General features: G+C 36.6%; 1 protein-coding gene across 3 annotated transcripts in view; it reads right to left on the bottom strand.

The window, feature by feature from the left end:
- SOX6 (SRY-box transcription factor 6) overlaps window positions 1-27,458 on the bottom strand; it is a 785,339-nt gene that overhangs the window by 738,309 nt on the left and 19,572 nt on the right. For all 3 annotated transcript variants that reach the window (XM_074401148.1, XM_074401147.1, XM_074401149.1), the window contains one exon: window positions 24,581-24,752. The gene's annotated coding sequence lies outside the window, so the exon portion shown is untranslated. The remainder of the gene's footprint in view (window positions 1-24,580; window positions 24,753-27,458) is intronic.

The following is a 27,458-nucleotide window of genomic DNA, read 5'->3' on the forward strand; positions in this document are numbered from 1 at the left end:
CCACAGGAGGTCTTGAAATCAATCCCCCACGGACACCAAGGGATGACTGTAGTTCCCCAGAAAGAAGCCAGTTCTCTATATGTAATTCACCAAAGGAAAAAGATCTCTGAGAATTGCATCAGAAATAAAAAGAAGACTTTCATCAATAGATATATTTCCATAGCTCCCATACACTGCTGTAGTGAAACAGATTGCACAAAGGTAAATTCTGCATTTTATATTTATCAAATCTAGAAATGAAAAAAAAAATTGTATCCAACACAAAATAAGCAAAATTTTCATTAAATCTTCAGACCCAGTAATCTAAGAAGCCTAACAGAGAAGTAATCAAAACTAGAGCATAAGCATAATACAGCAGAATAAAATAAAGAAGTTAAAACTGAAATAAAATAAAGAAGTTAATCAAAACTAGAATGTAAGCATAATATAGCAGAATAAAATAAAATGAAATGACTTTGTAGTTGTTGGATTCTGTTTGTTTGTTTGTTTGTTTGTTTATATATTTGTTGGGATGGAGACTTGCTCATTCTGTCACTCAGGCTAGAGTGAAGTTGCATGATCTTGGCTCACTAAAACTTCCACTTCCCATTCTGCTTTATTATGTGTGATAGCATTATATCTTAAAAACAATATATGGGCGGGGCGCGGTGGCTCACGCCTGTAATCCCAGCACTTTGGGAGGCCGAGGCAGGTGGATCACAAGGTCAATAGATCGAGACAATCCCGGCCAACATGGTGAAACCCCATCTCTACTAAAAATACAAAAATTAGCCTGGCATTTAGCACGCGCCTGTAGTCCCAGCTACTTGGGAGGCTGAGGTGGAAGAATCGCTTGAACCAGGTAGGCAGAGGTTGCAGTGAGCTGAGACTGCACCACTGTGCTCCAGCCTGGCAACAGAGCAAGACTTCGTCTTAAAAAAAAAAAAAAAAAAAAAAAAAAAATTGTATGTACCTTAATTAAAAATACTTTATTGCTGAAAAATGCTAATAATCATCTGAGCTTTCAAGAGACAATCTTTTTGCTGGTGGAGGTTCTTGCCTTCTTCTAATATAAAGCTGTTTCATCTACAGTGAAAATCTGTAATTAGTATAGTCATCTTCATAAATGATCTTAGCTAGATCTTCTGGGTAAATTGCTGCAGTTTTTTCATCAGCACTTGCACTTTTATGTTACAGAGACAGCTACTTTTCTTAAACCTCATGAACCAAACTGCTAGCTTCAAACTTTTCTTCTGCAGTTTCCTCACCTCTCTCAGGCTTCATAGAATTGGGAGAGTTGGGATTTTGTTCTGGATTAGGCTTTGACTTAAGGGAATGTTGTGCCTGGTCTGATCTTCCATCTAGACCACCAAAGCTTTCCCTTTATCAGCAATAAGGCTGTTTTCGTTTCCGATCATTCTTGTGTTCACACTGAAGTAGAGTAGCACTTTGAAATTTCCTTCAAGAACTTTCCCTTTGCATTCACAACTTGGCTAACTGGTGTAAAAGGCCTAGTTTTCAGCCTATGTCAGCTTTCAACATGGCTTCTTCCCTAAATTTAATCATTTATAGCTTTTAATTGAAAGTGAGAGGCAAGTCGTTCTTTAACTTGAATGAGAGCCACTGTAGGCTTATTCATTGGCCTAATTTCAATATTGTTGTGTTTCAGGGAATAGGGAGACCTGAGGAGAGGGAGAGAGACAGGCAAACGGCTGGCCGGTAGAACAGTTAGAACACGCAATGCTTATCAGTCAGGTGCATCATCATTTACGAGAGAGAGGTTTGTGGCACTCCAAAATAATTACAATAGCAACATCAAAAATCGCTGATCAGAGGTCACTGTAACAGATATAATAACAATGAAAAAGGTTGAAATATTGCAAGAGTTATCTAAATGTGACACAGAGATATGAGGTGAGCATATACTATTAGGAAAATGGCACTGACAGACTTGCTGTATACTAGGTTGCCACAAACCTTCAATTTGCAAAAGATGCAATATCTGCAAAGCACAATAAAATGAGGTATGCTTGTATGATCTATGCACCAGGTTAAATGCTGACAATCAAAAACTAACTCTACCATTTACTGAAGATTTATATGACATGAATGGTAGTAAGTGCTTGGTATACACTTTCTCATTTTTTTTTTTGTTTTGACTCCACAATAGTCTTAAGAATTGGATATTACCATAGTGCATTTTATAGCCAAAAGTTTCTGACCTAGTTAGCAGGGGAACCAAGATTCAAACCCAAGAATCTCTGACTCCCAACCCTTATGTTTAACCAGAACATCATGCTGCCACCAAGAAGTTTGTGGTCATGTTTTTCTAAATCATTTGTGTCTGAATTACTTAGGGTGCTTATTTAGAATGCAAATTTTCAGGCTTGTTCTACTCAAGTTCTACTGAAATTGCTATCTCTGGAGTGGAGCCTGTGTTTTAAACAAGTGATTCTGTTCTGATGATTCCTGTGTATGCTCATTTTGAAGTCTAATATACAGTTTATAATTTGTCTACACACATTAAATATTTAATGAATGCCCATTATGTACAAGTCAGGCTATACTAGATACTGTGTTAGACACATTGTTGTATGATACATTTTGTGTCTTATTGCAAGCAAGAGACTTGACAATAAGACACATACAAATACATCACAGAACATTCTTGGAAACTGTGAGATCCTGCTTTAACTGCTATAATTGCTGTCCTATAATTGCTCTTATATTATTTATTCATGCACATATTATCTTTGTCACACAGAATGCAAATTCTTTGGAGGCTGCTATTCATCTTCTATTTTCATTTGCCCTTTCAGCAAATATTTATTAAGTACCCATTGAGTACAAAACATGTGGACACTAGAACTATATTGGTGACCAAAAACAGACTCAGTTCCTTCATGGAGCTTTTCCTCTAGTGTGCAGGAAGCCATTTGTTAAATAATCAGACACATGTAAATAATGTAAATAATCAGAAATGTACCATGTATAAATTACTACTATGATACATGATACAAAGAAATGGTACTCTTGGCTAAAATAACTTACTTTTTAAAAGGGTTGGTCTGGTCAAAGAGATCAGGAAAATCTTCCCCATGGAAGCAAATTTTGAATTAAAATTTGAAATATATATAAATACTAATAGGTAAAATGGAAGGAAAGGGAAGAAATATCTAAGAAAAGGGTATACAGCACATGGAAAGGCATTTGTAACAGATGGAAACAAGAACAAAGCACTGATAAAAGCCATACACATGGAATGGAGAGAATGAAAAAGAGATGGAGAGTTCACTGGGCGTCAGTCTAGGGTCATGTGAGGAATTTTGTGTTAATCCTGGAAACAATGCAAAGCAATAAGGCGATGTACTAGTCACTCTCCATTTGCTTTGTCCCATCCCCAGACTCATTCTCCACTTAGAGCCCTGGGAGGCTGACCCCATGGACTGCATCATCTGGTCTCCTAGTCCAACTTCTGTTTGGATTTGGACAATGGGAAGCACATGCAGGAGACCAGTGAGAAGAACGAAAAGAAAGTCAGAGCATTTCTTCTCCACTCCCACTCTACTTTAGGGTCTCAGTTCTAATACTGTTTGCATACCTGAAAAATGATGACTCCTGCCCACCAGGCCCTCTTCTAGGGCTCTAGACTCCAATAACACTATTTTAGTCCTCTGAAATCCCTTCAGGCCTGAGCACAATAATGGCTTCCTGCTATTGCTGGTCTCTGGGTGCCCCACCATTTCTTGATTTTCTTAACCCTGCTCACACCTTTGAAGGTAGTTCCTCTTCATTAAAGTCCTTTCCTCTGAGTTTAATTTCCTGCTAGGACCATAAGGTTTGTGGTATCAATACTAGGTTTCAGTTTAAAAAAAAAAAATGTATAATGCAACACTCAAAAATATTTGACAATCAAATAACCAGACTGACATTTTCCCATTATAGAACAGTCCATGGAATTTTCTTTTGCCTCTTACTTACACTTACGACTTTATTGTTAATAGTTGGTCTTCTTAATTATTAAAAGATTCTTGGAGGACTATAATCATTATCACTCATGCAAACAGATTTCTTGTCATCCAAAGGAATTAGGGTGAATAAGGCCTTTATAGTGTAGACAAAAAAAGCATGGACTCAGAGCTGACAGACCTGGATTTAGTTCTTTGCTCTGGCACTTAGTATTGGTATGCCCATACACATGTTTTATAAGCACTCTGAATCTGTTTTCTATGTAAAAATGGGAATGTTTATTCTTATCTTACAGGATTTTTGTGAATATTAAAGAAAATTATGTTAGGGGACTGGTAGAGAGAAAGTGCTTAATAAGCAGTAACTATTGTTACTATTACACCTATTTAATCATGGATTAAAAAAAGAAATTGACAAGTTTTTAGAATTGACATATGTTCATGGTTTAAATAAAAAACCAACATGGAAGAATATAAAGTTCAAAATAAAAATTCCTTATTTCTTTCCTTCACCTCCTAATTCCACTTCTCAGAGTGCTGCTATTAAAAGTTGGATATCCACCTTTACAGAAATTTTCTATGCTATATTCAGCATTTGGAGCATGAAGATGAAATAACATATGTGGGAAGAAGAATCTGTACTCCTGTTCTTTATGATTGAGATATTCAGAGAAGCATGTGTATCACAACACTACCAAAGAATTCAGATACCACCCTAATATCAATGCAGTTCATAAAGAAGTACAATTTTGGAAATAGAATGAACAAATTTCTTTTCCTTTTTTTTACATTTTACTTTAAGTTCTGCAGTACATGTGCAGATCTTGCAGGATTGCTCCATAGGTATACACATACCATGGTGGTTTGCTACCTCCATTCCCCCGTCACCTACATTAGGTATTTCTCCTAATGTTATCCCTCCCCAATCCCCCCACCACCTGCTATCCCTCCCCTAGCTGCACATGCCCCAACAGACCCTAGTGTGTGAAGTTCCCTCTCTGTGACCATGTGTTCTCATTGTTCAACATCGACTTATGAGTGAGAACATGCAGTGTTTGGTTTTCTGCTCTTGTGTCAGTTTGCTGAGAATGAAGGTTTCCAGTTTCATCCATGTCCCTGCAAAGGACATGAACTCATCCTTTTTTATAAATGCATAGTATTCCATGGTGTATATGTCCCACATTTTCTTTATCCAGTCTATCTTTGATGTGCATCTGGGTTGGCTCCAAGTCTTTGCTATTGTAAATAGTGCTGCAGTGAACATACATGTGCATGTGTCCTTATAACAGATCAATTTATAATCCTTTAGGTATATACCCAGTAATGGATTTGCTGGGTCAAATGGTATTTCTAGTTCTAGATCCTTGAGAAATCACCACACTGTCTTCCACAATGATTGAACTAATTTACATTCTTACCAACAGTGTAAAACCATTCCTATTTCTCCACATCCTCTCCAGCATCTGTTGTCTCCAGATTTTTCAATGATCGCCATTCTAACTGGCATGAGATGACATCTCAATATGGTCTTGATCTGCATTTCTGGAATGACCAATGATGATGGGCATTTTTTCATATGCTTGGTCTCATAAATGTCTTCTTTTGAAAAGTGTCAGTTCATATCTTTTGCCCACTTCTTGATGGAGTTGTTTGATTTTTTTCTTGTATATTTGTTTTAGTTCTTTGTAGATTTTGGATATTAGCCCTTTGTTAGATGGGTAGCTTACAAAAAAAATTTCCCATTCTATTGGTTTCTGGTTCACTCTAATGATTGTATCTTTTCCTGTGCAGAAGCTCATAATTTTAATTAGACCCCGTTTGTCTATTTTGGTTTTTGTTGCCATTGCTTTTGGTGTTTTAGTCATGAAGTCCTTGCCTGTGCCTATGTCCTGAATGGTAATGCCTAGGTTTTCTTCTAGGGTTTTTATGGTGTTAAGTCTTATGTTTAAATCTTTAATCCTTCTATAGTTAATTTTTCTATAAAGATGTAAGGAAGGGGTCCAGTTTCAGCTTTCTGCAAATGGCCAGCCAGTTTTTCCAACACCATTTATTAAACAGGTAGTCCCTTCCCCTTTGCTTGTTTTTGTCTGGTTTGTCCAAGATCAGATGGTTGTAGATGTGTGGTATTACTTCCAAGGCCTCTGTTGTGTTTCATTGGTTTATACCTGTTTTGGTACCAGTACCATGCTGTTTTGATTACTATAACCTTGTAGAATAGTTTGAAGTCAGGCAGCATGATGCCTCCAGCTTTGTTCTTTTTGCTTAGGATTGTCTTGGCTCTTTTTTGTGGGCTCTTTCTTGGTTCCATATGAAGTTTAAGGTGTTTTTTTCCAGTTCTGTGAAGAAGGTCAATGGTTGTTTGATGGGGATAGCATTAAATCTATAAATTACTTTGGGCAGTATGACCATTTTCACAATATTGATTCTTACTAACCATGAACATGGAATGTTTCTCCATCTGTTTGTGTCGTCTCTTATTTCGTTGAGCAGTGGTTTGTTCTCCTTGAAGATGTCCTTCATGTCCTTTGTCAGTTGTATTCCTAGGTATTTTATTTTCTTTGTAGCAATTGTGAACGGGAGTTCACTCATGATTTGGCTTTCTATTTGTCTGTTATTGGTGTATAGGAATGCTTGTAATTTTTGCACATTGATTTGGTATCCTGAGACTTTGCTGCAGTTGCTTATCATCGTAAGGAGATTTTAGGTTGAGACAATGGGGTCTTTGAAATATACAATCATGTCATCTGCAAATAGAGACAATTTGACTTCCTCTTTTCCTAATTGAATACGCTTTATTTCCTTTTTTTTTTTTTTTTTTTTTTTTTTTTTTTTTGCCTGATTGCTCTGGCTAGAACTTCCAATACTATGTTGAATAGGGAGGGTGAGAGAGGGTACCACTGTCCTAGTGCCAGTTTTGAAAGGGAATGCTTCCAGTTTTTGCCCATTCAGTATGATATTAGCTGTGGGTTTGTCATAAATAACTTTTATTATGTTGAGATACATTCCATTGATACCTAGTTTATTAAGAGTTTTTAGCATAAAGTGCTGTTGAATGTTGCTGAAGGCTTTCTCTGCATCTATTGAGATAATCAGGTGGTTTTTGTCTTTCACTCTGTTTATATGATGGATTACATTTATTGATTTGCATATGTTGAACCAGCCTTGCATCCCTGGGATGAAGCCAACTTGATCGTGATGGATAAGCTTTTTGATATGCTGTTGCATTTGGTTTGCCAGTATTTTATTGAAGATTTTTTCATCGATGTTCATCGTGGATATTGGCCTGAAATTTTTTTTTTTTTAGTTGTATCTCTGCCAGGTTTTGGTATCAGGATGACATTGGTTTCATAAAATGAGTTAGGGAGAATTCCCTCTTTTTGTATTGTTTGCAATAATTTCAGAAGCAATGGTGCCAGTTCCTCTTTGTACATCTGGTAGAATTCAGCTGTAAACCCGTCTGGACCTGGACTTTTTTGGCTTGGTATTAATTGCTGCCTCTATTTCAGACCTGTTATTGATCTATTCAGGGATTCAACTTCTTTCTGCTTTAATCTTGGGAGGGTGTAAGTGTCCAGGAATGTATCCATTTCTTCTAGATTCTGGTTATTTGCAGAGTTGTTTGAAGTAATCTAGTCTGTATTTCTGTGCAATCAGTGGTGATATCCCTTTATCAATTTTTATTGCATCTATTCGATTCTTCTCTTTTTTTTAATTGCATTTTAAGTTTTGGGGTACACGTGAAGAACATGCAAGATTGTTGCATAGGTACACACATGGCAGTATGATTTGCTGCCTTCCTCCCCTTCACCTATATCTGACATTTCTCCCCATGCTATCTCTCCCCAACTCCCCTCCCCCCACTGTCCCTCCCCTATTTCCCCCCAACAGTCCCCAGTGTGTGATGCTCCCCTCCCTGTGTCCATGTGTTCTCATTGTTCAACACCCACCTATGAGTGAGAACATGTAGTGTTTGATTTTCTGTTTTTCTTTTTTATTAGTCTGGCTAGTGGTCTATCTATTTTGTTGAGCTTTTCAAAAAACCACCTCCTGGATTTATCGATATTTTGAAGGGTTTTGTTATGTCTCTATCTCCTTCAGTTCTGCTCTGATCTTAGTTATTTCCTGTCTTCTGCTAACTTTTGAATTTGTTTGATACTACTCCTCTAGCTCTTTTAATTTTGACAACAGGGTGTCAATTTTAAATCTTTCCTTGCTTCTCATATGGGCTTTTAGTGCTATAAATTTTCCTCTAGACACTGCTTTAAATGTTTCCCAGATATTCTGGTATGTTGTGTCTTCATCCTCATTGGTTTCAAAGAATATTGTTATTACTGCCTTCATTTCATTATTTATCCAGTAGTCATTCAGGAGTAGGTTGTTTAGTTTCCATGTAGTTGTGTAGTTTTGAGTACGTTTCTCAATCCTGAGTTCTAATTTGATTGCACTGTGGTCTAAGAGACTATTTGTTATGATTTCTGTTCTTCTGCATTTGCTGAGGAGTGATTTACTTCCAATTATGTGGTCAGTTTTAGAGTAAGTGTGATGTGGTGCTGAGAAGAATGTATATTCTGTAGATTTGGGGTGGAGAGTTCTGTAGATGTCTATTAGGTCCACTTGGTCCAGATCTGAGTTCAAGTCCTGGATATCCTTGTTAATTTTCTGTTTCATTGATCTGTCTAATATTGTCAGTGGAGTGTTAAAGTCTCCCACTATTATTGTGTGGGAGTCTAAGTCTCTTTGTAGGGACTTATAAAAAGTTCTTTCTTAATTAAGAACTTGCTTTATGTATCTGGGTGCTCCTGTACGGGGTGCTTATATATTTAGGATAATGATAGCTCTTCCTGTTGCATTGATCTTTTTACCATTATGTAATGCCCTTCTTTGTCTCTTTTGATCTTTGTTGGTTTAAAGTCCATTTTAACAAAGATTAGGACTGCAACCCCCACTTTTTTTTCTTTCCATTTGCTTGGTAAATCTTCCTCTATACCTTTATTTTGAGTCTATGTGTGTCTTTGCACATAAGATGGGTCTCCTGGATACAGCACACCAATGGGTCTTGACTTTTTATCCAATTTGCCAGTCTGTGTCTTTTAACTGGGACATTTAGCCTATTTACATTTAAGGTTAATATTGCTGTGTGTGAAATTGATCCTGCCATTTTGATACTAGTTGGTTATTTTCCCCATTAGTTGATGCAGTTTCTTCGTTTTATCGATGGCCTTTAACATTTGGTATGTTTTTGGAGTGGGTGGTACTCGTTCCTTTCCATGTTTAGTGCTCCCTTCAGTAGCTCTTATAAGGCAGGACTGATGGTGATGAACTCTCAGCAATTGCTTGTTTCTCAAGGATTTTATTTCTCCTTCACTTATGAAGCTTAGTTTGGCTGGATATAAAATTCTGGATTGAAAGTTTTCTTTTCTTTTCTTTACAGATGTTGAATATTGGCCCCCACTCTCATCTGGCTTATAGGGTTTCTGCCAAGAGATCCACCAAGTCTGATAGGTTTCCCTTTGTAGGTAACCTGACCTTTCTCTCTGGCTGCCCTTAGGATTTTTTCCTTCATTTCAACCCTGGTGAATCTGATGATTATGTGCCTTGGGGTTGCTCTTCCTGAGGAATATCTTCGTGGTGTTCTCTGTATTTCCTGGATTTTAATATTGGCTTGACTTGCTAGTTTGGGGAAGTTCTCCTGGAAAATATCCTGAAGAGTGTTTTCCAGCTTGGATTTATTCTCCCAGTCACATTCAAGTACACCAATCAAACATAGATTCCGTCTTTTGAGATAATCCCATATTTCTCGGAGGCTTTGTTCATTTCTTTTCACTCTTTTTTCTCCAATCTTGCTTTCTCATTTCATTTTATTGAGTTGGTCTTCAATCTCTGATATCCTTTCTTCTACTTGATTGATTTGGCTATTGAAACTTGTGTATGCTTCTCAAAGTTCTCGTGCTGTGTTTTTCAGCTCCATCAATTCATTTATATTCTTCTCCAAGCTGGTTATTCTAGTTAACATTTCATCTAACCTTTTTTTTAAGGTTCTTAGTTTCTTTACATTAGGTTAGAACATGTTACTTTAGCTCAGAGAAGTTCTTATCACCCACCTTCTAAAGCCTGCTTCTGACAATTCATCAAACTCATTCTCCATCCAGTTTTGTTCCCTTGCTGGTGAGGAGCTGTGATCCCTTGGAGAAGGACAGGAGTTCTGGTTTTTGGTGATTTCATCATTTTTTTGCTGGTTTCTTCCCATCTTCATGGATTTACCTACCTTTGGTCTTTGAAGTTGGTGACTTTCAGATGGGGTCTCTGAGTGGATGTCTTTTCTGTTGATGTTGAAGCTATTTCTTTCTACTTTTTAGTTTTCCTTCTAATAGGCCTCTTTTCTGCAGGACTGCTGGAGGTCCACTCCAGACCCTGCTTACCTGGGACCTGCAGAACAGTAAGTGTTGCTGCCTGTTCCTTCTTCTGGTATCTTTGTCCCAGATGGGTACCCACCAGATGTCAGCCAGAGCTCTCCTTTATGAGGTGCCTCTTTGGATATATGGGGGTCAGAGAGCTGCTTAAGGAGGCAGTCTGTCCCTTATCAGAGCTCAAGTGCTGTAGTGGGAGCTTCGTTATTCTGTTCAGAGCTGCTGAGCAGGGATGTTTAAGCCTGCTGCAGCAGAACTGACAAGTGCCTCTTTTCCTAGGTGCTCTGTCCTGGAAAAGTGGGGCTTTATTTATAAGTCCCTGACATGCTGCTGCCTTTCTTCAGTGATGCCCTGCCCAGCAAGGAGGGAGTGTAATCACAGTCTGCCTGCAGAGGCATTGCCGAGCTACAGCAGGCTCTATTCAGCTGCTGTGTAAATATCCTTGCCATTTTGTTTACATCCACCATTACCGAGGCAGTAAAGTTAGAACTGCCTCGGTAATGGTGGATGCCCTTCCCCCCACGGAGCTCAACCGTCCCAGGTGGAGATCAAACTGCTGTGCTGGCGTGAAACTCTCAAGCCAGTGTGTTTCAGATTGCTGGTCTTTGTGGGGGTGGGAGCTGCAGAGTCAGATCACCTGGCTCCCTGCCTTTAGCCCCTCTCTTTCAGGAGAATGTGCAACTCTGTCTTGCAGGAGTTCCAGATGCCAATTAAAATGGTTGCCCAGATTTGTGCAGGTCTTTGTGCTGGAAACCCACAACGCTTGTCAGCTTGTGGGAATCTCCTAGTCTGTGCGCTATAAAGACTGCAGGAGAAGTGCAGTATCTGAACTGGAGTGCTGGAGAAAAAGCCCCCAGTGGCCTCTATTGGGTGGGAGGGGAGTCCTCCAGTCCATTGCACTTCCCAGGTGAGGCTGCACCCCACCCTGCCTCAGCTTGCCTTCCTTGGGCTACCCCCACTGTCCAACCAGTCCCATTGAGATGCATCTGGTACCTCAGTTGGAAATGTGGCAATCACTCACCCTCTGTGTTGCTCTCACTGGGAACTACACTCTGGAGCTGTTCCTATTTGGCCATCTTGGCAGAGCTCCAACAAATTTTTATATCTATATCTCTGGCTGGACTAGTTTAGCACAGATAGTGAATACTTCTGATTCTTGATACCAAAACTTTAGGCAGCTGAAATGAAACGATATAAAGCTGAAAAGCTTATAAGTACTGGAACAATGGGAAAACACTGTCAAAAATGATTCTGATCATTTTACTCAGAACCCAAAGATTGGATTCAGGTATCTTATATCAACCTATAGAAGTAAGTAATTTCCAATCAATTACTACAGAACATGTTTTTTTAATCCTCTACTGGTCTTTTTTAGAACAGGTCGTTTCTCTGAATTCCTTAAACCTTTCTATTAAATAAAGCATGCGTCCATGTACCAACAAGTAATGAAAATGATACTTAGAGAAAACTTGGTGACTATGTAAATTGGTAAATTTATTCTACGTGTTTTCTGGGTCAGACCACTGGAAGACATTCCTACAAACATCAGAACCTTCTACTTTCAGAACTTCTTGCAGTCCAAGGACACTGGCTAGCTCTGAAATTCACTTTTTCCCATTAGCATCCTCTCTCATTCCCTTTAGCCATGGGGAATTTGGAAAACTCCCCATTCCAAGCCCACTGGCCAGCCTTCTTTTCCTGAGTCCCAAATCTTCTGAAGGTGTTTGATGTCCCAGACACCTTCAGAAAGCCTGTGTTGTACTGTAATATTTTATGAACAAGAAAGGAAAAATCCTGAATATTGTATTTTACATGCCAACTGAAATGGTCCATGTCAAAGAAACCACCTAAACTATATATATATATATATATATATATATATATATATATATATATATATATTCATTATTTCCCACACATATCTTTAAGGAATATGTTTGCCTTGAACACTTAGCAAATAAATAAATGAATAAAACAATTATTGTAAGATGAGAAATGGTATGAAATTTAAATTTACTACACCATTTAAAATGTATCATATATGCTTGTATTTTAATAAGTTACATAGTATATGCAGAGCATATGTTTACTACATGATCAAATCAAATTGATCAGTTTGAAATGCAAAGTAGAAAATACATAGTTTACAAATATAAACATCTATGAGGGTATCTACAATTATTCCATATACACCAATGCCCAAATTACATTTGTAAACTGGTTCATGTAAGATTCTCAGAACACCTGGTAATTAAAATACTTTAGTATTTTTATGGATGAATAATGTCTCACCATTGCCAGAAGCATTCTTTTAAATTTTTATTTAATTAAAAATGGCTCTTGAATAGTTTTTATGGAAAAGACTATTCAAAATAGAGACCTCTGTGCCAAGTTCTAGTCCAAAAAAAAATTTTAATTGCAAAGCCTTCTTTAAATTACAAAGACAGTTTTTTCCTTTCAGTTTCTCGAAGTATTTCATAATAATATAAACTAGAAATAGAAAGTAAACAGGCAAAGATAGTGTGTTGAATGCTGTTAAATAAACAATATGTCTGCTTTTACTCCTCTCTCTTCAAAAACAAACTATAAACATTTATTTGTGCTTTTGTGTCTGTTATTTCATCTTTTTTACAATTTTAAAACATAACCTAATAGCTTATGTTTTAAAATTTTACCCATGGAGCATCACTTATGAATCCCAACACAGAAGAATTTGTATTTCTTTCAATAGCATCACTGTGTAATATACCTCAAATAGTGGTATAAATCTAAACTTTTCTTTTTTTCTCTGACCCCAGACACACAACAAATACTTGTAGAATGATTGAACGAATAAAGCTCAGTGAAATATCCTATGTTACCAGTAATACAACTTCCATCTAACCTCTCACTTTTGAACAGCTCTTTTGTCAAATCAAATCTAATCTGCTGCTGAAGGTACTGCCAAACTCAGAATCAGTTACATAAAGAACAATGCAATTAACTTCCTTTTAGAGTTGAATGATAAACAAAAGTTTCTATCATTTGAGAAACACATATGCTTTCCTTTTATTAAATAACAATACTATGATATTCATTTATTCCCGATTGCCAGTAAGCCTAAAACCAAATATTGTACTCAATTCAGCTAAAGTGATCTTCATTTCATTCCTTGAAAATAATTTACTTTGTTTCATGAATTACAATGAGTTTCCCTTCTAAAAATACATGGAAACCTACTGTGTGCAAATTATTGTAACAAATAAGACAAGTTCCCTATTCTCCTGCTTACATTTCTACTGCTAATTACAATGCAAAAAATGCAAAAGACCAAAGGGATAGTAGAGTGACAACAAGCTAGGCAAACAATAGCAGCCTTTAAAAAAAAAAAAAGTATGTTACCATTTATTGAAAATCTTTGTATCCAGGACTTTGGTAAACATTTTATATATACCAGCACAATAATCCTGCAAAACAGGTATCATTGTGCTCGTATTGATATCAGAAAACAGGCTCTTAGCATAGTACTTTGCATATACCAGGTATTCAATAAACACATGAAGAATGAATAAAGCTTAGTGAAGTTCCCTAATTACACAGGTAACAACAGGGTGTAAAGAACTATCTTTACCTTCAGAATGTCCAAATTCAGTTTTGTAAATTAATTAATCTAAACTGAATTCTACCCAATTTATAGGTGGACTTTATAAAACATATTTCAGTAATCAGCCTTCTGGATACCATCTGAATAAATTAGGGTACCTTCTGGATAAACTAGGGTACCAAATTACAGGGAATTTTTTGGAAAAGAAAGAAAATTTAAAGAATTTTCCAGCAAGAATATTCAAATACACTCTTGACAACTTTTTAAAACATACTCCTGAAGCAAACTAAAAGAAACTAGGTAACAGGACAGGTGTGGTGGCTTACGCCTGTAAGCATATCACCTGAGGTCAGGAGTTTGAGACCACTAGGCTAACATGGTGAAATCTCATCTCTACTAAAAATACAAAAGTCAGCTGGGAGTGGTGGTGGGCACATGTAATCCCAGCTACTTGGGAGGCTGAGGCAGGAGAATCGCTTGAACCCAGGAGGCTGAGGTTGCAGTGAACCAAGATCAAGCCATTGTACTCCAGCCTGGGTGATAGAGCAAGATTTTGTCTCAAAAAAAAAAAAAAAGAAAAGAAAAAGAAACTAGAAATCATCTAGTCTTTCATCCCTTCTGCTTATATTCATAAAGAATTAGGCATTTAGGCCAGGTGTGGTGGCTCACATCTGTAATCCCAATATTTTGAGAGGCCAAGGCAGGAGGGTCACTTGAGGCCAGGAATTCAAGACCAGCCTGGGCAATATAGCGAGACCTCATCTCTACAAAACAAATTTAAAAATTAACTAGGCATAGTGGTATGCACCCATAGTCTTAGCTACTTGGGAGGCTGAGGAGGGAAGATGGCCCAGGAGTTCAAGGTTATAGTGAGCTATGATAGTGCCACTGCACTCCAACCTGGGCAACAGACCAGGTAAAACCCCACCTCTAGGAAAAAAAAAAAAAAAAAAAAAAAAAAAAAAAAACTATGTCGATGGGCACACAATTTATAAAGATGTAATTTGTCACAATAAAAACATAAAGAGGCAAAAATGGAGCTATATAGAAGAAAAGTTTTGTATTCTATAGAATTCAAGTTGGTAGTAATTCATTCTACATTGTTATATATTAAGATGTTAATCGTAATCTCCAGGGAAATCATTAAGAAAACAATCAAAATATATTTTAGTAAAAGAAATGAGAAAGGAATAAAAACAGTGCAATAGAACATATCTAATTAACAAAAAAGAAGGTAGTAATGGAGAAATGTGAGCAAAGAAATGACACATAGAAAACGAAAAGCAAAATGGCAGAAGTACATCCTTCTTTATCAGTAATTATACTAGCTATAAGTGGATTAAAGTCGCCAATTGAAAGGGGGAAATTTACAGAATGGAGAATCTGTAATTTTGTTATGCAAATCTGATCGTGACCAAAGTTTAAATCAATAAGACCAGCAGGGCTGATTATTGTGTCCATTTATTCTATAAGATATTGTGAGAGCAGCCAAGCATGGTGGCTCACACCTGTAATCCCAGCATTTGGAAGACCAAGGCAGGTGGATCACCTGAGGTCAGAAGTTCGAGACCAGCCTGACCAACATGAAGAAACCCCATCTCTACTAAAAATACAAAATTAGCCGGGCATAGTGGCGCTTGCCTGTAATCCCAGCTACTCAGGAGGCTGAGGCAAGAGAATGGCTTGAACCTGAGAGGCAGAGGTTGCAGTGAGCCGAGATAGTGCCACTGCACTCCAGCCTGGGCAACAAGGGCAAAACTCCATCTCAAAAAAAAAAAAAAGATATTGTGAGGGGAGGCTGGGTCCAGTAGCTCACATCTGTAATCCCAGCTCTTTGACAGGCTAAAGCTGGAGGATCACTTGAGGCCCCCACTTTGAGATCAGCCTGGACAACAAGGGATACCTCATTTAAAAAAAAAAAAAAATTAGCTGTGGCATTGTAACACATTCCTATGGTCTCAGCTACTCAGGAGGCTGAAGCTGGAGAATCACTTAAGCCTGAGAGGTCAAAGCTGCAGTAAGCTATGATTACATCACTACACATTTCAGCCTGGGTGAAAGAGTGAGAACCTATCCAAAAAAAAAAAAAAACTTGTGAGATGGTATTTTCTAGTAATGGTCGTGTTTAGAAAAGGGCAGTGGATAAATGGGAAAAGAGGCCAGCAAACATGCAGGAGAAGGAGATGCAGGGAGGGGTTAGGTGGGGGAAGCTAAGATATAGGGGGTAGGAGGGAGGTCACTCCAGCTTTCCAGAATTGAGTCTGGAGGGAGAAAGGAGTTTAAGTTTGGATTTTTAGATTTGGGATCCTGTACATTTTCACTAATATGATAAATTATTTAGCTATTTTACTATACATAATTATTTCAATAGCATACCATTAGAAAACCATTTTTTTCTGCTATATGTGGATGGCCCTAATAAATTATTCTAGGCAAAAATTCTCCTATCTGTGCATTGACTCTTTGTCATGTTCACTGTCATTTTTTTTCTCTATGTTACTGGTTTATTTTCCATTTTGGATTTTGTTTTTACTTTTAGAATGAAAAAATACACACTGGTGAATAAATGTACCTTTCTATAATAGTGTTATCACTTTAAACAAGCAAAATCATTCAATAATGGGTTGATCTTAAAGGCAGTGGTCTACTTCCTAGTTATAACCCAATTCTTTACTTTTTCCCAGTAGCACTCCAAAATAAATGCCAAATAAAATCCTTAATATGGAATTCCAGTTAGAATACTTATAAATTAAGCAAAGAAGTCAGTGTTTTATTTAAAATAAATTAGTCACTTTTTCCATGTTCTGTTTCAGCCATAAGAAATGAGATAGAGTTAATTTTAAATGTAAAACTTAGTACACTATGCAAATCATGTCTGTGTGTCAAAGAAAAATAACGAACTTAATGAGGAATGTTTAAAAAAAAAAAAAAAAAAGCAGAACCCATTAGTTTAAAGATACATAGGAACAGCCAAAGATGACAAACATACATAAAATTCAAAACATGGTGGGAAAGGGAATAGGCACTGAAACACATAAATCAGTGTTTTGAATTCTTTTTCTCTGTGGGTATAATTGTACCTTAGTTTCTTATAATGATTTATTGAGGTAAATATTCTGTATGGTTTAACAGCTACGGCTTCAAAGTGTCAGGCACAAGCTCTCCTTTATTCATGAGGCAGCTGAGTATTGGGATGTGAATTCACTTCTGTATTCTGGGACTTGGCAAAGTTTGTTTTTAAGGTCCTTATAAAGAATTCATGTTGATGCAGTCTATTCAAATGTGAAAAACACTATGCTGTAAGTAGTGAAATAGAAAACCTTTACAGTAATTCTGGAGAAAAAAGTAAATAAATTGAAGTAAGCCACACAGAATTACTTTCAGCAAAGTAAAGAATGCCCCTGAGTTCATCTTAATCTACTTTTTCAGATTTAGGGATGCCTACAAACCCTCTTCATCAGATAGGTTACTAAATTGGGAACTGGATCTAAAATCAAAACAAAAAGAAAATAATCAGAGAGAAATAGAATTAAGTTTCTGTTTATAAAATTCAGATAAGAAAGTCTTTTGGGTTGATTTTCAATTTACACATGTTGCTGCTCTGAGACCAAGGTATGTCCAACAGCAAACAGTAATAACACTTACACAGTAGTTTATTAAATCTACCATATAGCAACTTTATAGTTTGGATGGGGGAAATGAGTAATTTACCAAATATATTTCCTTTGAAAGTATTATGCCAGTGGAGGTTATACATGGATACTTCAGGCATAGAAACCTAAGAACCTTGGAATTCATTGGTCTTATGCTTGTTTATATCACGCTTTTCAGCAGAAAATTCAGATTTTTGCCAAGAAATACATGTGCCTTAGATGTATAAGCTCAATATGAAATAGAGATTTTGACCTGCCTAGACTGTGGTTCTCTGACGCATCCACATTTCTGCATATCTGCCCAAATGGCTTTATGATTCCCCACAAGGTAGTTTGACAGTTTGAGGATATAGGGGCCAAGTAAAAGTAAATTTAAAGGAAATTAAAACACATAATTTAAAAATATACCTACATTTTGTTTGTAATGAGATTCTCTCATTTACAGGTAATGTATCTTATGCTTTCAAATTTTGTCCAGTTGAGGAAGTATTTTACCTTAGAGAGATGCCACTAATAAATGGCTTTTGCCTTCTTGCTAATTCCCTTCACAGATAAATAGCTAGGCCAGGCACTGTGGCTTACGCCTGTAAGCCCCCTAACACTCCAGGAGGCCGAGGTAGATGGATTACTTGAGCTCAGGAGTTCGAGACCAAACTGGGAAACATGGTGAAACCCCATCTCTACTAAAACACACACACACACACACACACACACACACACACACACAAAATAGCTGGGCATGGCGGTATGTACCTGTAGTCCTAGCTACTCAGGAGGCTGAGGCAGGATTTTTTCACACACAAAAAAATCACTAAATAAATACACTATAAGATGTGATGTTTTGACACTACTTTCTGGCAAAACACTAATTTACTCAATACAACTGCTAGTCAGAGAATATCATCTGAAAAAATATGCACTGTATACCATGTTTAAATGACCCAAAATGTTTTGCATTGCCAATATAGAATGAAGAGGTGGCATCTTATACAACTCTACAAGTAGCTAATACTGTTGGATATTTATCCTCACCCAAATCTCATGCCGAAATGTAATTCCCAGTATTGAAGGAGGGGCCTGGTGGGAGGTGACTGGGTCATGAGGGTGGATCTCTCATGAATGTCTTATTGCTGTCCTCGTGATAGTAACTTCTCATGAGATCTGGTTTTTAAGTGTGTGGCACCTGGCCAGGAGTGCTGGCTCACACGTGTAATCTCAGCACTTTGAAAGGCTGAAGAGGGTGGATCACTTGAGGTCAGGAGTTCGAGACCAGCCCAGCAAACATAACTAAATCCAGTCTCCATTAAAAATGCAAACATTAACTGGGCATGGTCACATGCACTGGTAATCCCAGCTGCTTGGGAGGCTGAGGCACCAGAATCATTTGAACCCAAGAGGTAGAGGTTGCAGTGAGCTGAGATCACGCCACTGCACTCCAGCCTGGTTAACAGAGCAAGACTCAATCTCAGAAAAAAGAAGTGTGTGGTACCTGCCCCCTTCTCTTGCTCCCTTCTCACCATGTGAGAAGGCTGATCCCCCTTGGCCTTCCACTATGAGAAGAAGCTCCCTGAGGCCTCCCCAGAAGCCAAGCAGATGCCACTGCCAGGCTTTCTGTGCAACCTGCAGAACTGTGAGCCCTTAAACCTCTTTTCTTTATACATTTCCCAGTCTCAGGCATTTCCTTATAGCAATGCAAGAATGGCCTAAAACAGTAACTTTCTGTGCTATAACTTCAAGTTAAGTTCATGTGAAGCCAAGATAATCATGAGCTCCTACAGGTCTGAAAAAAACTGATATAGAAAATGGTACAAAAAGAAGAATGCCCCTTCCAAAGAATGAAAACCTCACACTCCTCAACAAGTCATCCATTATCAATTCTTTAATTCATTCAACAAATACAATAAAACTTTATTCTTTATAACTTAATGTATAATCTATATTTATTTACTTTCAAATGCTATTTATTACTTATTTAAGCTTGCTTTCATTGTTCATCAAATGCTATATTTTTTTGTGAAAAGAGAGGGTATCTTGGGTTGGTATAAAATGCACCGTAATTTTTCCTATTAGAATTAATGAAAATATTTTCTATTTTATAGCTTTTCACTAAACAGCAGAATTTTCCTAAACAAATTAACATCTTGAAGGAAGAGACAGGTGTACCCTATTCAAAGTTTATAAAAGTATCATAAACTGAAAAGAAAAGTATTAATATCAACTCTGCATCCCATATTATTCAGGTAGTATCCAAGTAAATACGTGTTAGTTCATTAATCCTTAAAATAACCCCATGTGGATCTGTTGGGGGGAAATAAGGGAGGGACAGCAGTGGGTGGGGAGTTGGGGAGAGATAGCATGGGGAGAAATGACAGATATAGGTGATGGGGAGGAAGGCAGCAAATCACACTGTCACGTGTGTACCTATGCAACAATCTTTCGTGTTCTTCACATGTACCCCAAAACCTAAAATGCAATAAAATAAAATTAAATTAAAAAATAAATAAATAGCCGGGCGCGGTGGCTCAAGCCTGTAATCCCAGCACTTTGGGAGGCTGAGGCGGGTGGATCACAAGGTCAAGAGATCGAGACCATCCTGGTCAACATGGTGAAACCCCGTCTCTACTAAAAATACAAAAAAATCAGCTGGGCATGGTGGCGCGTGCCTGTAATCCCAGCTACTCAGGAGGCTGAGGCAGGAGAATTGCCTGAACCCAGGAGGCAGAGGTTGCGGTGAGCCGAGATCGCGCCATTGCACTCCAGCCTGGGGTAACAAGAGCGAAACTCCGTCTCAAAAATAAATAAATAAATAAATAACCCCATGTGAGAAGTACCTTTTGAGAAGGTGAGAAAACTGAGACTCAATGATATGAAATGAAGTGTTCAAAGTCATACAACCAATAAGTAGCAGAGCCAGAACTCAAATATTGCCAAGTCCAATGGCCATTTCTCTGTGCTTATCTTCACCTCTCATCAGCATTCAACAAAATCAACAACTTCCTCCTTCTTGAAACCTTGACCTCTCTTGGCCTTCAAATACTGTATCTCCTGGTTTATTTCATCCTTATTAAGAGTTACTACCTCTTAACTTTCAGTGTTGAATCTACATCTTTTCCCTAACTTATAAGTTATAGGGCTCCTCAAACTCAGGCCAGAACCCTCTGAAGTCTATCTTTTCCTGGATGACCTTATCCTTTCACATGGATTTAAATACCATTCCTATATTGAAAACTCCCAGATATATCTATACCTAGCCATGAATTCTGTGAGCTTCAGGTTTGACTGTTTACTTTGTTTCTTGGTATTTCCACATACATATTTCAAAAACATTATAAACTTAATGTGCCCAAAGAAAAAAATCAACAAGCAAATCAGGATCCCTACCCACCCAAATCTGTCTGTCTCCTCCCATTGGGTAAACAGAAAATCTATCAGTTATTCAAGCCAGAAACCTAAGAGTCATCTTTCTCATCTTCCTTTTTATTACCCCCAGTTCTAATCCATCAGCAAGTCCTGTTGTTTCTAATTCTAAAATATATTTTGAATTGCTCCATATCTCTTCAGTTCCACCTCTACCACCTTAACCCAGGTCCTCATTATTTCTCACCTGAACTATGCAATAGCTTCACTTCTACTCTTGACCTCCTCCAATCCATTCTCCATACTGTGATAAGAGTAAATGTCTTAAAACATCAAATCAATCCCTCTCCTACTAAAAACCTTACAGTGGGCCAGGCATGGTGGCTCATACCTATAATACCAGCACTTTGAGAGGCCAAGGTGGGGTGGATCGCTTGAATCCTAGAGTTCAGGACTAGCCTGGGCAACATGATGAAACCCTGTCTCTGCGGGGAAAAAAAAAAAAAAAAAAAAAATTGCTAGCCAGGCATGGTGAGCCTGTAGTCCCAGCTACTAGGGGACTGAGATGGAAGGATCACTTGAGCCTCGGAGATGGAAGCTGCAGTGAGCCATGATCGTGCTACTGCCCTCCAGCCTGGACAACAGAGTGAAACACTGTTTCAAAAAGAAAACATTACAATGGCTTACTTTTAAAATAAAATCTTAAAATGGCACTTAAGATAAAATCCAAACTTTATATTATGATCTAAAAGCTCTGCCTATCTTTCCAGCTTCATTTCATGCCAGTCTCTCCTCTTTTCACTATACTCGAATACATACTGATCTTTTTTTTTCTCAGCTCAAAATGTTATCTGTTTCTTTTTTTCCATAAGTTATTGTGTTACGGATGTTATTTGGTTACATGGGTAAGTTATTTAGTTAGGATTTGTGAGATTTTGGTGTACTCCTCACCTGAGCAGTATACATTGTACCATATGTGTAGTCTTTTATCTCCCATCCCCCTCCCATGCTTCCCCCCAAGTCCCCACAGTCCACTGTATCATTCTATGCCTGTGCATCCTCATAGCTTAGCTCCTACATGTCAGTGAGAACATACAATGTTTGGTTTTCCTTTCCTGAGTTACTTCTCTTAGAATAATAGTCTCCAGTCTCATCCAGGTCACTGCAAATGCTGTTAATTCATTCCTTTTTATGGCTGAGTAGTATTCCATCATATATATATATATATATACACACACATCTATATACACACATATACATATATGTATATGTATATATAAATATATATGATGGAATACTATGGCATATATATATGTACACATACACACACACACACACACACACACACACACACACGTTAGTTTCTTTATCCACTCATTGACTGAGGGACATTTGCATTAATTCCATGATTTTGCAATTGTAAACTATTCTGCTATAAAAATGCAAGTGTATCTTTTTCATATAATGACTTCTTTCCCTCTGGGTAGATACCCAGTAGTGGGATTGCTAGATCAAATGGTAGTTCTACTTTCAGTTCTTTAAGGAATCTCCACGTCATTTTCCATAGTGACTGTACTAGTTTACATTCTCACCAGCAGTGTAGAAATGTTCCCTGTTCACTGCATCCATGTCAACATCTACTGTTTTTTGAGTTTTTAATTATGACCATTCTTGCAGGAATAAGGTAATATCACATTGTAGTTTTGACTTGTATTTTCCTGACCATTAGTGATGTTGAGGATTTTTTTGTTTGTTGGCCATTTGTATATCTTCTTTTGAGAACTGTCTATTCATGTCCTTAGTTACTAGAACACACTAAGCTCTTTTCAGCCTCAAGACCATTTCACACGCTGTTCCCTCTACCTAAGACACTTCCCCATTAATTACCTAGCTAGTTTCATCTCACTCTGAATCACTACCTTTTGAGGCAGACCCATACCATACTGTCAAGAGTCTTTTGTTATTTCCTTATGGGACTTATTGTATTTTATAATTGTTTTATGTAGTTGTCTTTTTGTTATCAACCAAACTAGAATATAAGCTCCATAAAGGCAGAAACTAATTAGTTCAATTATTGATACTGTTAACTGTTATATTTCCCATGCCTGGCACAATAAATAACAGCTCTCAATAAATACGTGTGAATGAATGAAAGCCAAGTGTGACTGATTCCAAACAAACATTCTCCCCAATGTATCATGCTGTCACCTTAAAGGATCTTAGAAGTCATCTAGCTGATCCTCTTCTTTCACAAATAAAAAAATTAAGATCCAGAAAGCCCAGTGATTTGCCCAAGGTAACAAAGCATTAACTGACAGAGCCACGGTGAACCCAGACTTTCTGACTTCTGCATCAGGTTTTCTCTTAGATAGCACATTGCCTTATGCTGATAGGGGCATCCAAACTATACCTAAGAAATTTTCTGCAAGTATGAGGAATACAAAAGTATCAGAAAAAATTTTAGCAAGCACTTACAAACTAATATAAAACTAGAAAAAATACAATTATACCGGTAGTATACAATGCATTTGATTGCCAAAATCTTTCACTAAATTGTTTTTAAAAGAAAAATTTGAGAATATAGACAAAATGGTTCTCTATTTTACATTACATAAATCATTTACTTCACAATATAAACAACGTTTTATTTCATAGGGATAATACATTCAGAATACACTTGCTTAGAGAAATCATGTGTTTGCTGTTGTGGAAACAATACATAAAAAATAATTTTAAAAAAGGAGAAACCACACTTTGTTCCTAAAAATTTAAGTTTTTCTGATAGCTAGTAACCCTAAAATTCATGCAAGTATAAAATGTGCACAATTTTGAAACTAAACAAGGAACCAAGGAAAGTATCTACAGTTGATAATAATAACAGATAAAGGATAAAAGAAGGAACAACCAAACCCAGAAATACCATACTGCTTACTTCCAGAATTCAGTCACTGGTGTGCAAAACACTAAACCATGTAACAATTTACTCAATTCATGAAGCAATGCAGTCTACATTGTCACAACTACATACTTCCTCCATCTCCTTCCACTCCTGCAGAACTCAAATCAGGTAGCTACTAAACCATCTCAAGTTGCTCCTGTCACCTGGTGACCAATGGAGAAAACTTTGATCCAACTTTTCTTTGCCAAAAACTTTTTAATTACCCACTAAGTACATGGTGCTCATACTCATGATTCTCCCCATGTGTGAATATATTTTTTAATTCCTGTAATAAAAAGCTAGATAAAATAACCTCCATCATGAACCACTTAGTTGTTAAAAACATCTATGTCTCCATTTAACTCCTTCCTCATCTTTCAAAGAATTCGACATAATTTTTCAAAACTATTAGAAATAAATATAAATTATTTTACTTTTAGCATTACAACACTATTACTGCAAATGATAATTATTTTAGCTATCTTATAGTTCAAATAGGTTTATGTAGTCTATATGTACAGCACTGTTGTATGAAAAAAATCAGCTTCCATGGAACTTTTGTTTGATTTCCAACTTTCCTAAAATTACTAAACTTTCAAATTTCTTTTCATACAATGTCATGTTCATTGCTTTTCCTCAGAAAAATTTCCCTCATAAAAAAGAGGTTATTATACATACCTCTGTTATTTACCTACCAGTTGTTCCAAATGTTGTGTCTTCTAACTTTCATTAGGTCTCGTATGTCTACCAGATGTGACTCTTGCTGCTGCTCATTAGAATATGCAAATCACCTCAGTATATACTGGACTTCTGTAGATCTCAAGGCTCCAATTTAAAAGTTGTCATTTAGAATCTGGCAAAATAGTCCTGTTGGAAAAGTTTCAAAACACAAATTTCAGTACTTTCCAGCCCTTTCCTACTCTAGAAACTAAAAAATCCTGTGTCAAACATAGATTAATAACCCATTATTAGAGTACACTACAGTGCAATGTTACTAAAAGCATGAGTAAATCATGTATACCTTGTACAGCATGGGGCCTGCTCCCATTCTGTTATGGAAAGCCTGAACCCGCACTGTCTAACGGATAGCCAATAGCCATCTGGGGCTCTTGGGTGCTGGAAATATGACTAGCTTTAATTGACAAGGGCTGTAGTATAAAGTACACATCAGATTTTTGAAGAAAAGAATCTGAAATATTTCATTACTAATTTTTAAAATTATATATTGAAATAATACTATTTTGGATATATTGGGTTACATAAAATACATGATAAAAATTAATTCCACCTGTTTTTTTCATTTTTGATATGTCCACTAGAAAATTTTAAATTACATATGTGACTCACATTTGTGCCTCAGATTATATTTCTGTAGAATAGTACTATTTTGCTATAATAAATAGGATGTTATGATTAAGTTAGTTTTTGGTATTTTATTTTCCCCAAAGAAAAGTTTATGATTAATGTGTTGTGGATAACCTATAGGAAGCAAGGTCCTTAACAAAAACTTGTATTTTTAATGAAAATTAAAAAGAAAAAAAAAGGAGCAGGGAATAAAAGAGGAACAGAAACATTATAGGAATAGATAATAAACATTAATTTCCTCTCTACTCAAAGCAAAAAGTATTATATATTCAAAAACATTGTAACAGCTAAAGGTGTTCAGTATTATTAAAACACTGCTTAGCAAGGAAGTAAAAAAAAAAAAGTTAAAAACAATAGTTTAATTGTTTTGAAGTTTTACTTTTTTCCAACTACTCTTAGTTCTCTGAGGGAACAAAAATTAGTAAAAAAGAAAAAAAAGAATCAACCACTTTTCTCTGTATCAAATGATAGGTAGTAAGACATTCCCAAGTTCTAGCTAGTCTCCAAAGAATAGTACTGTAATATTTTTTTAAATAAGCAATAGAGGCCAGGCACAGTGGCTCTTGCCTGTAATCCCAGCACTTCGGAAGGATGAGGCGGGAGGATCAACTACAGGCCGGGAATTCAAGAACAGCCTGGCCAACATGGCAAAACCTCGTCTTTACTAAAAATACAAAAAATTATCCAGGCATGGTGGTGCACACCTGTAATTCTAGCTATTTGGGAGGCCGAGGCCCAAGAATTGTTTCCACCTGGGAAGCAGATGTTGCAGTAAGCCAAGATTGCACCACTGCATTCAGCCTGGGTGACAGAGCAAGACTCTGTCTGAAAAAAAAAAAAAAAAAAAAAAAAAAAAGGCATTAGTAGTCAGGTGTGGTGGTATGTAGCTGTAGTCCCAGCTACTAGGGAGGCTGAGGCTGGAGAATCACTTGAGCTTAGGGGTTGGAGACCAGCCTGGGAAACAGAGATCCCCATCTCTTTAAAACAAAACAAAAAAGGCATTAGTAAGGCTGATCAGTATTCATATACCATTTTCTTCTAAGAAAGTTAAAATACTTCATATTAGAGATCATTTTATTTCAACAGTTCCTCATAAAGGAACTGTTCAAATTTTATGGTCTGAGCATGTGGGAGTATCAACTGGTACAAGCAGTCTGGAAAACCTTTTGGCATTATCTACTCCTAAACATATCCCCAACAGTAACACATGTACATTTATATAAAAAAAATACAAAAATGTTCACAGCAGCATTATTCATAATAATCAGAAACTGGAAACAACTCACATAACCATCAACAAATGAATTTATACAATGGCATACTATATAGAATAAAATGAACCAACCCCTATTATACAACAGTAATGATTCTCCTAAATATAACATTGTATAAAAGAAGGTAGATATAAAAATATATACTGTATGATTCTATTTAAATAAAGCTCAAAAACAGAAAAAAATAATTTATGGTCTTAGAAGTCAGGATAGTTATCTTTGAGGGGGTCATAGTAATTGGGAGGGAAGGAAGGAGTAAGGAGCACTGAAAATGTTTTATTTCTTGACCCAGGTAGCGGTTATATAGATATGTTCATTTTGTGATGAATGAGCTATATACACTTACAATTTGTATACTTTTCTGTATGTCTGTTTTCATCAAAATATAATTCAAAAAATAAAATATATGATCATACTAAAATTTTGTTTTATATTATTAATTAAAATATCATTGAAATTAGGAATATTTTTGCTAAATTGAGTTGTTTAAATGTGGTTTTATCCTTAAGATTACTTTCATATTTATTGAACTCAGAATCACAGAGCTTTAGAGATGGAAGAAACTTAGAATAAACTAGTTTGGCTCTGTGAGAAGTTAGGTGACTTGGCCAAGATCATATTAATATCAGTAATGAAACTAAAATTTACAACTTTCATATAATATTACAGAACTTTTTAAGTTTTTAGTTTCAGAGAGTTAGACTTCATTAGAAAGAACTAGGATTTCTTCTGAAATCTTGATTTATAATGCTAAAAGAAAAAATCTACAAATCACCAAATGTTATTTATTCTTCTATTTCTTTTATAATAAAATAATGAATAAATTATAAAACAAGGAAGAAAAATCATTCTTGACTTTTTGGTGAGGAATTTTATAAGAATCTATGTCCTTCATACATCTTTTTGAAACTTATTCTTCATGAAGACAGATATA

This window comes from Saimiri boliviensis, chromosome 6 (genome assembly GCF_048565385.1).
Source record: "Saimiri boliviensis isolate mSaiBol1 chromosome 6, mSaiBol1.pri, whole genome shotgun sequence".
Taxonomy (NCBI): domain Eukaryota; kingdom Metazoa; phylum Chordata; class Mammalia; order Primates; family Cebidae; genus Saimiri; species Saimiri boliviensis.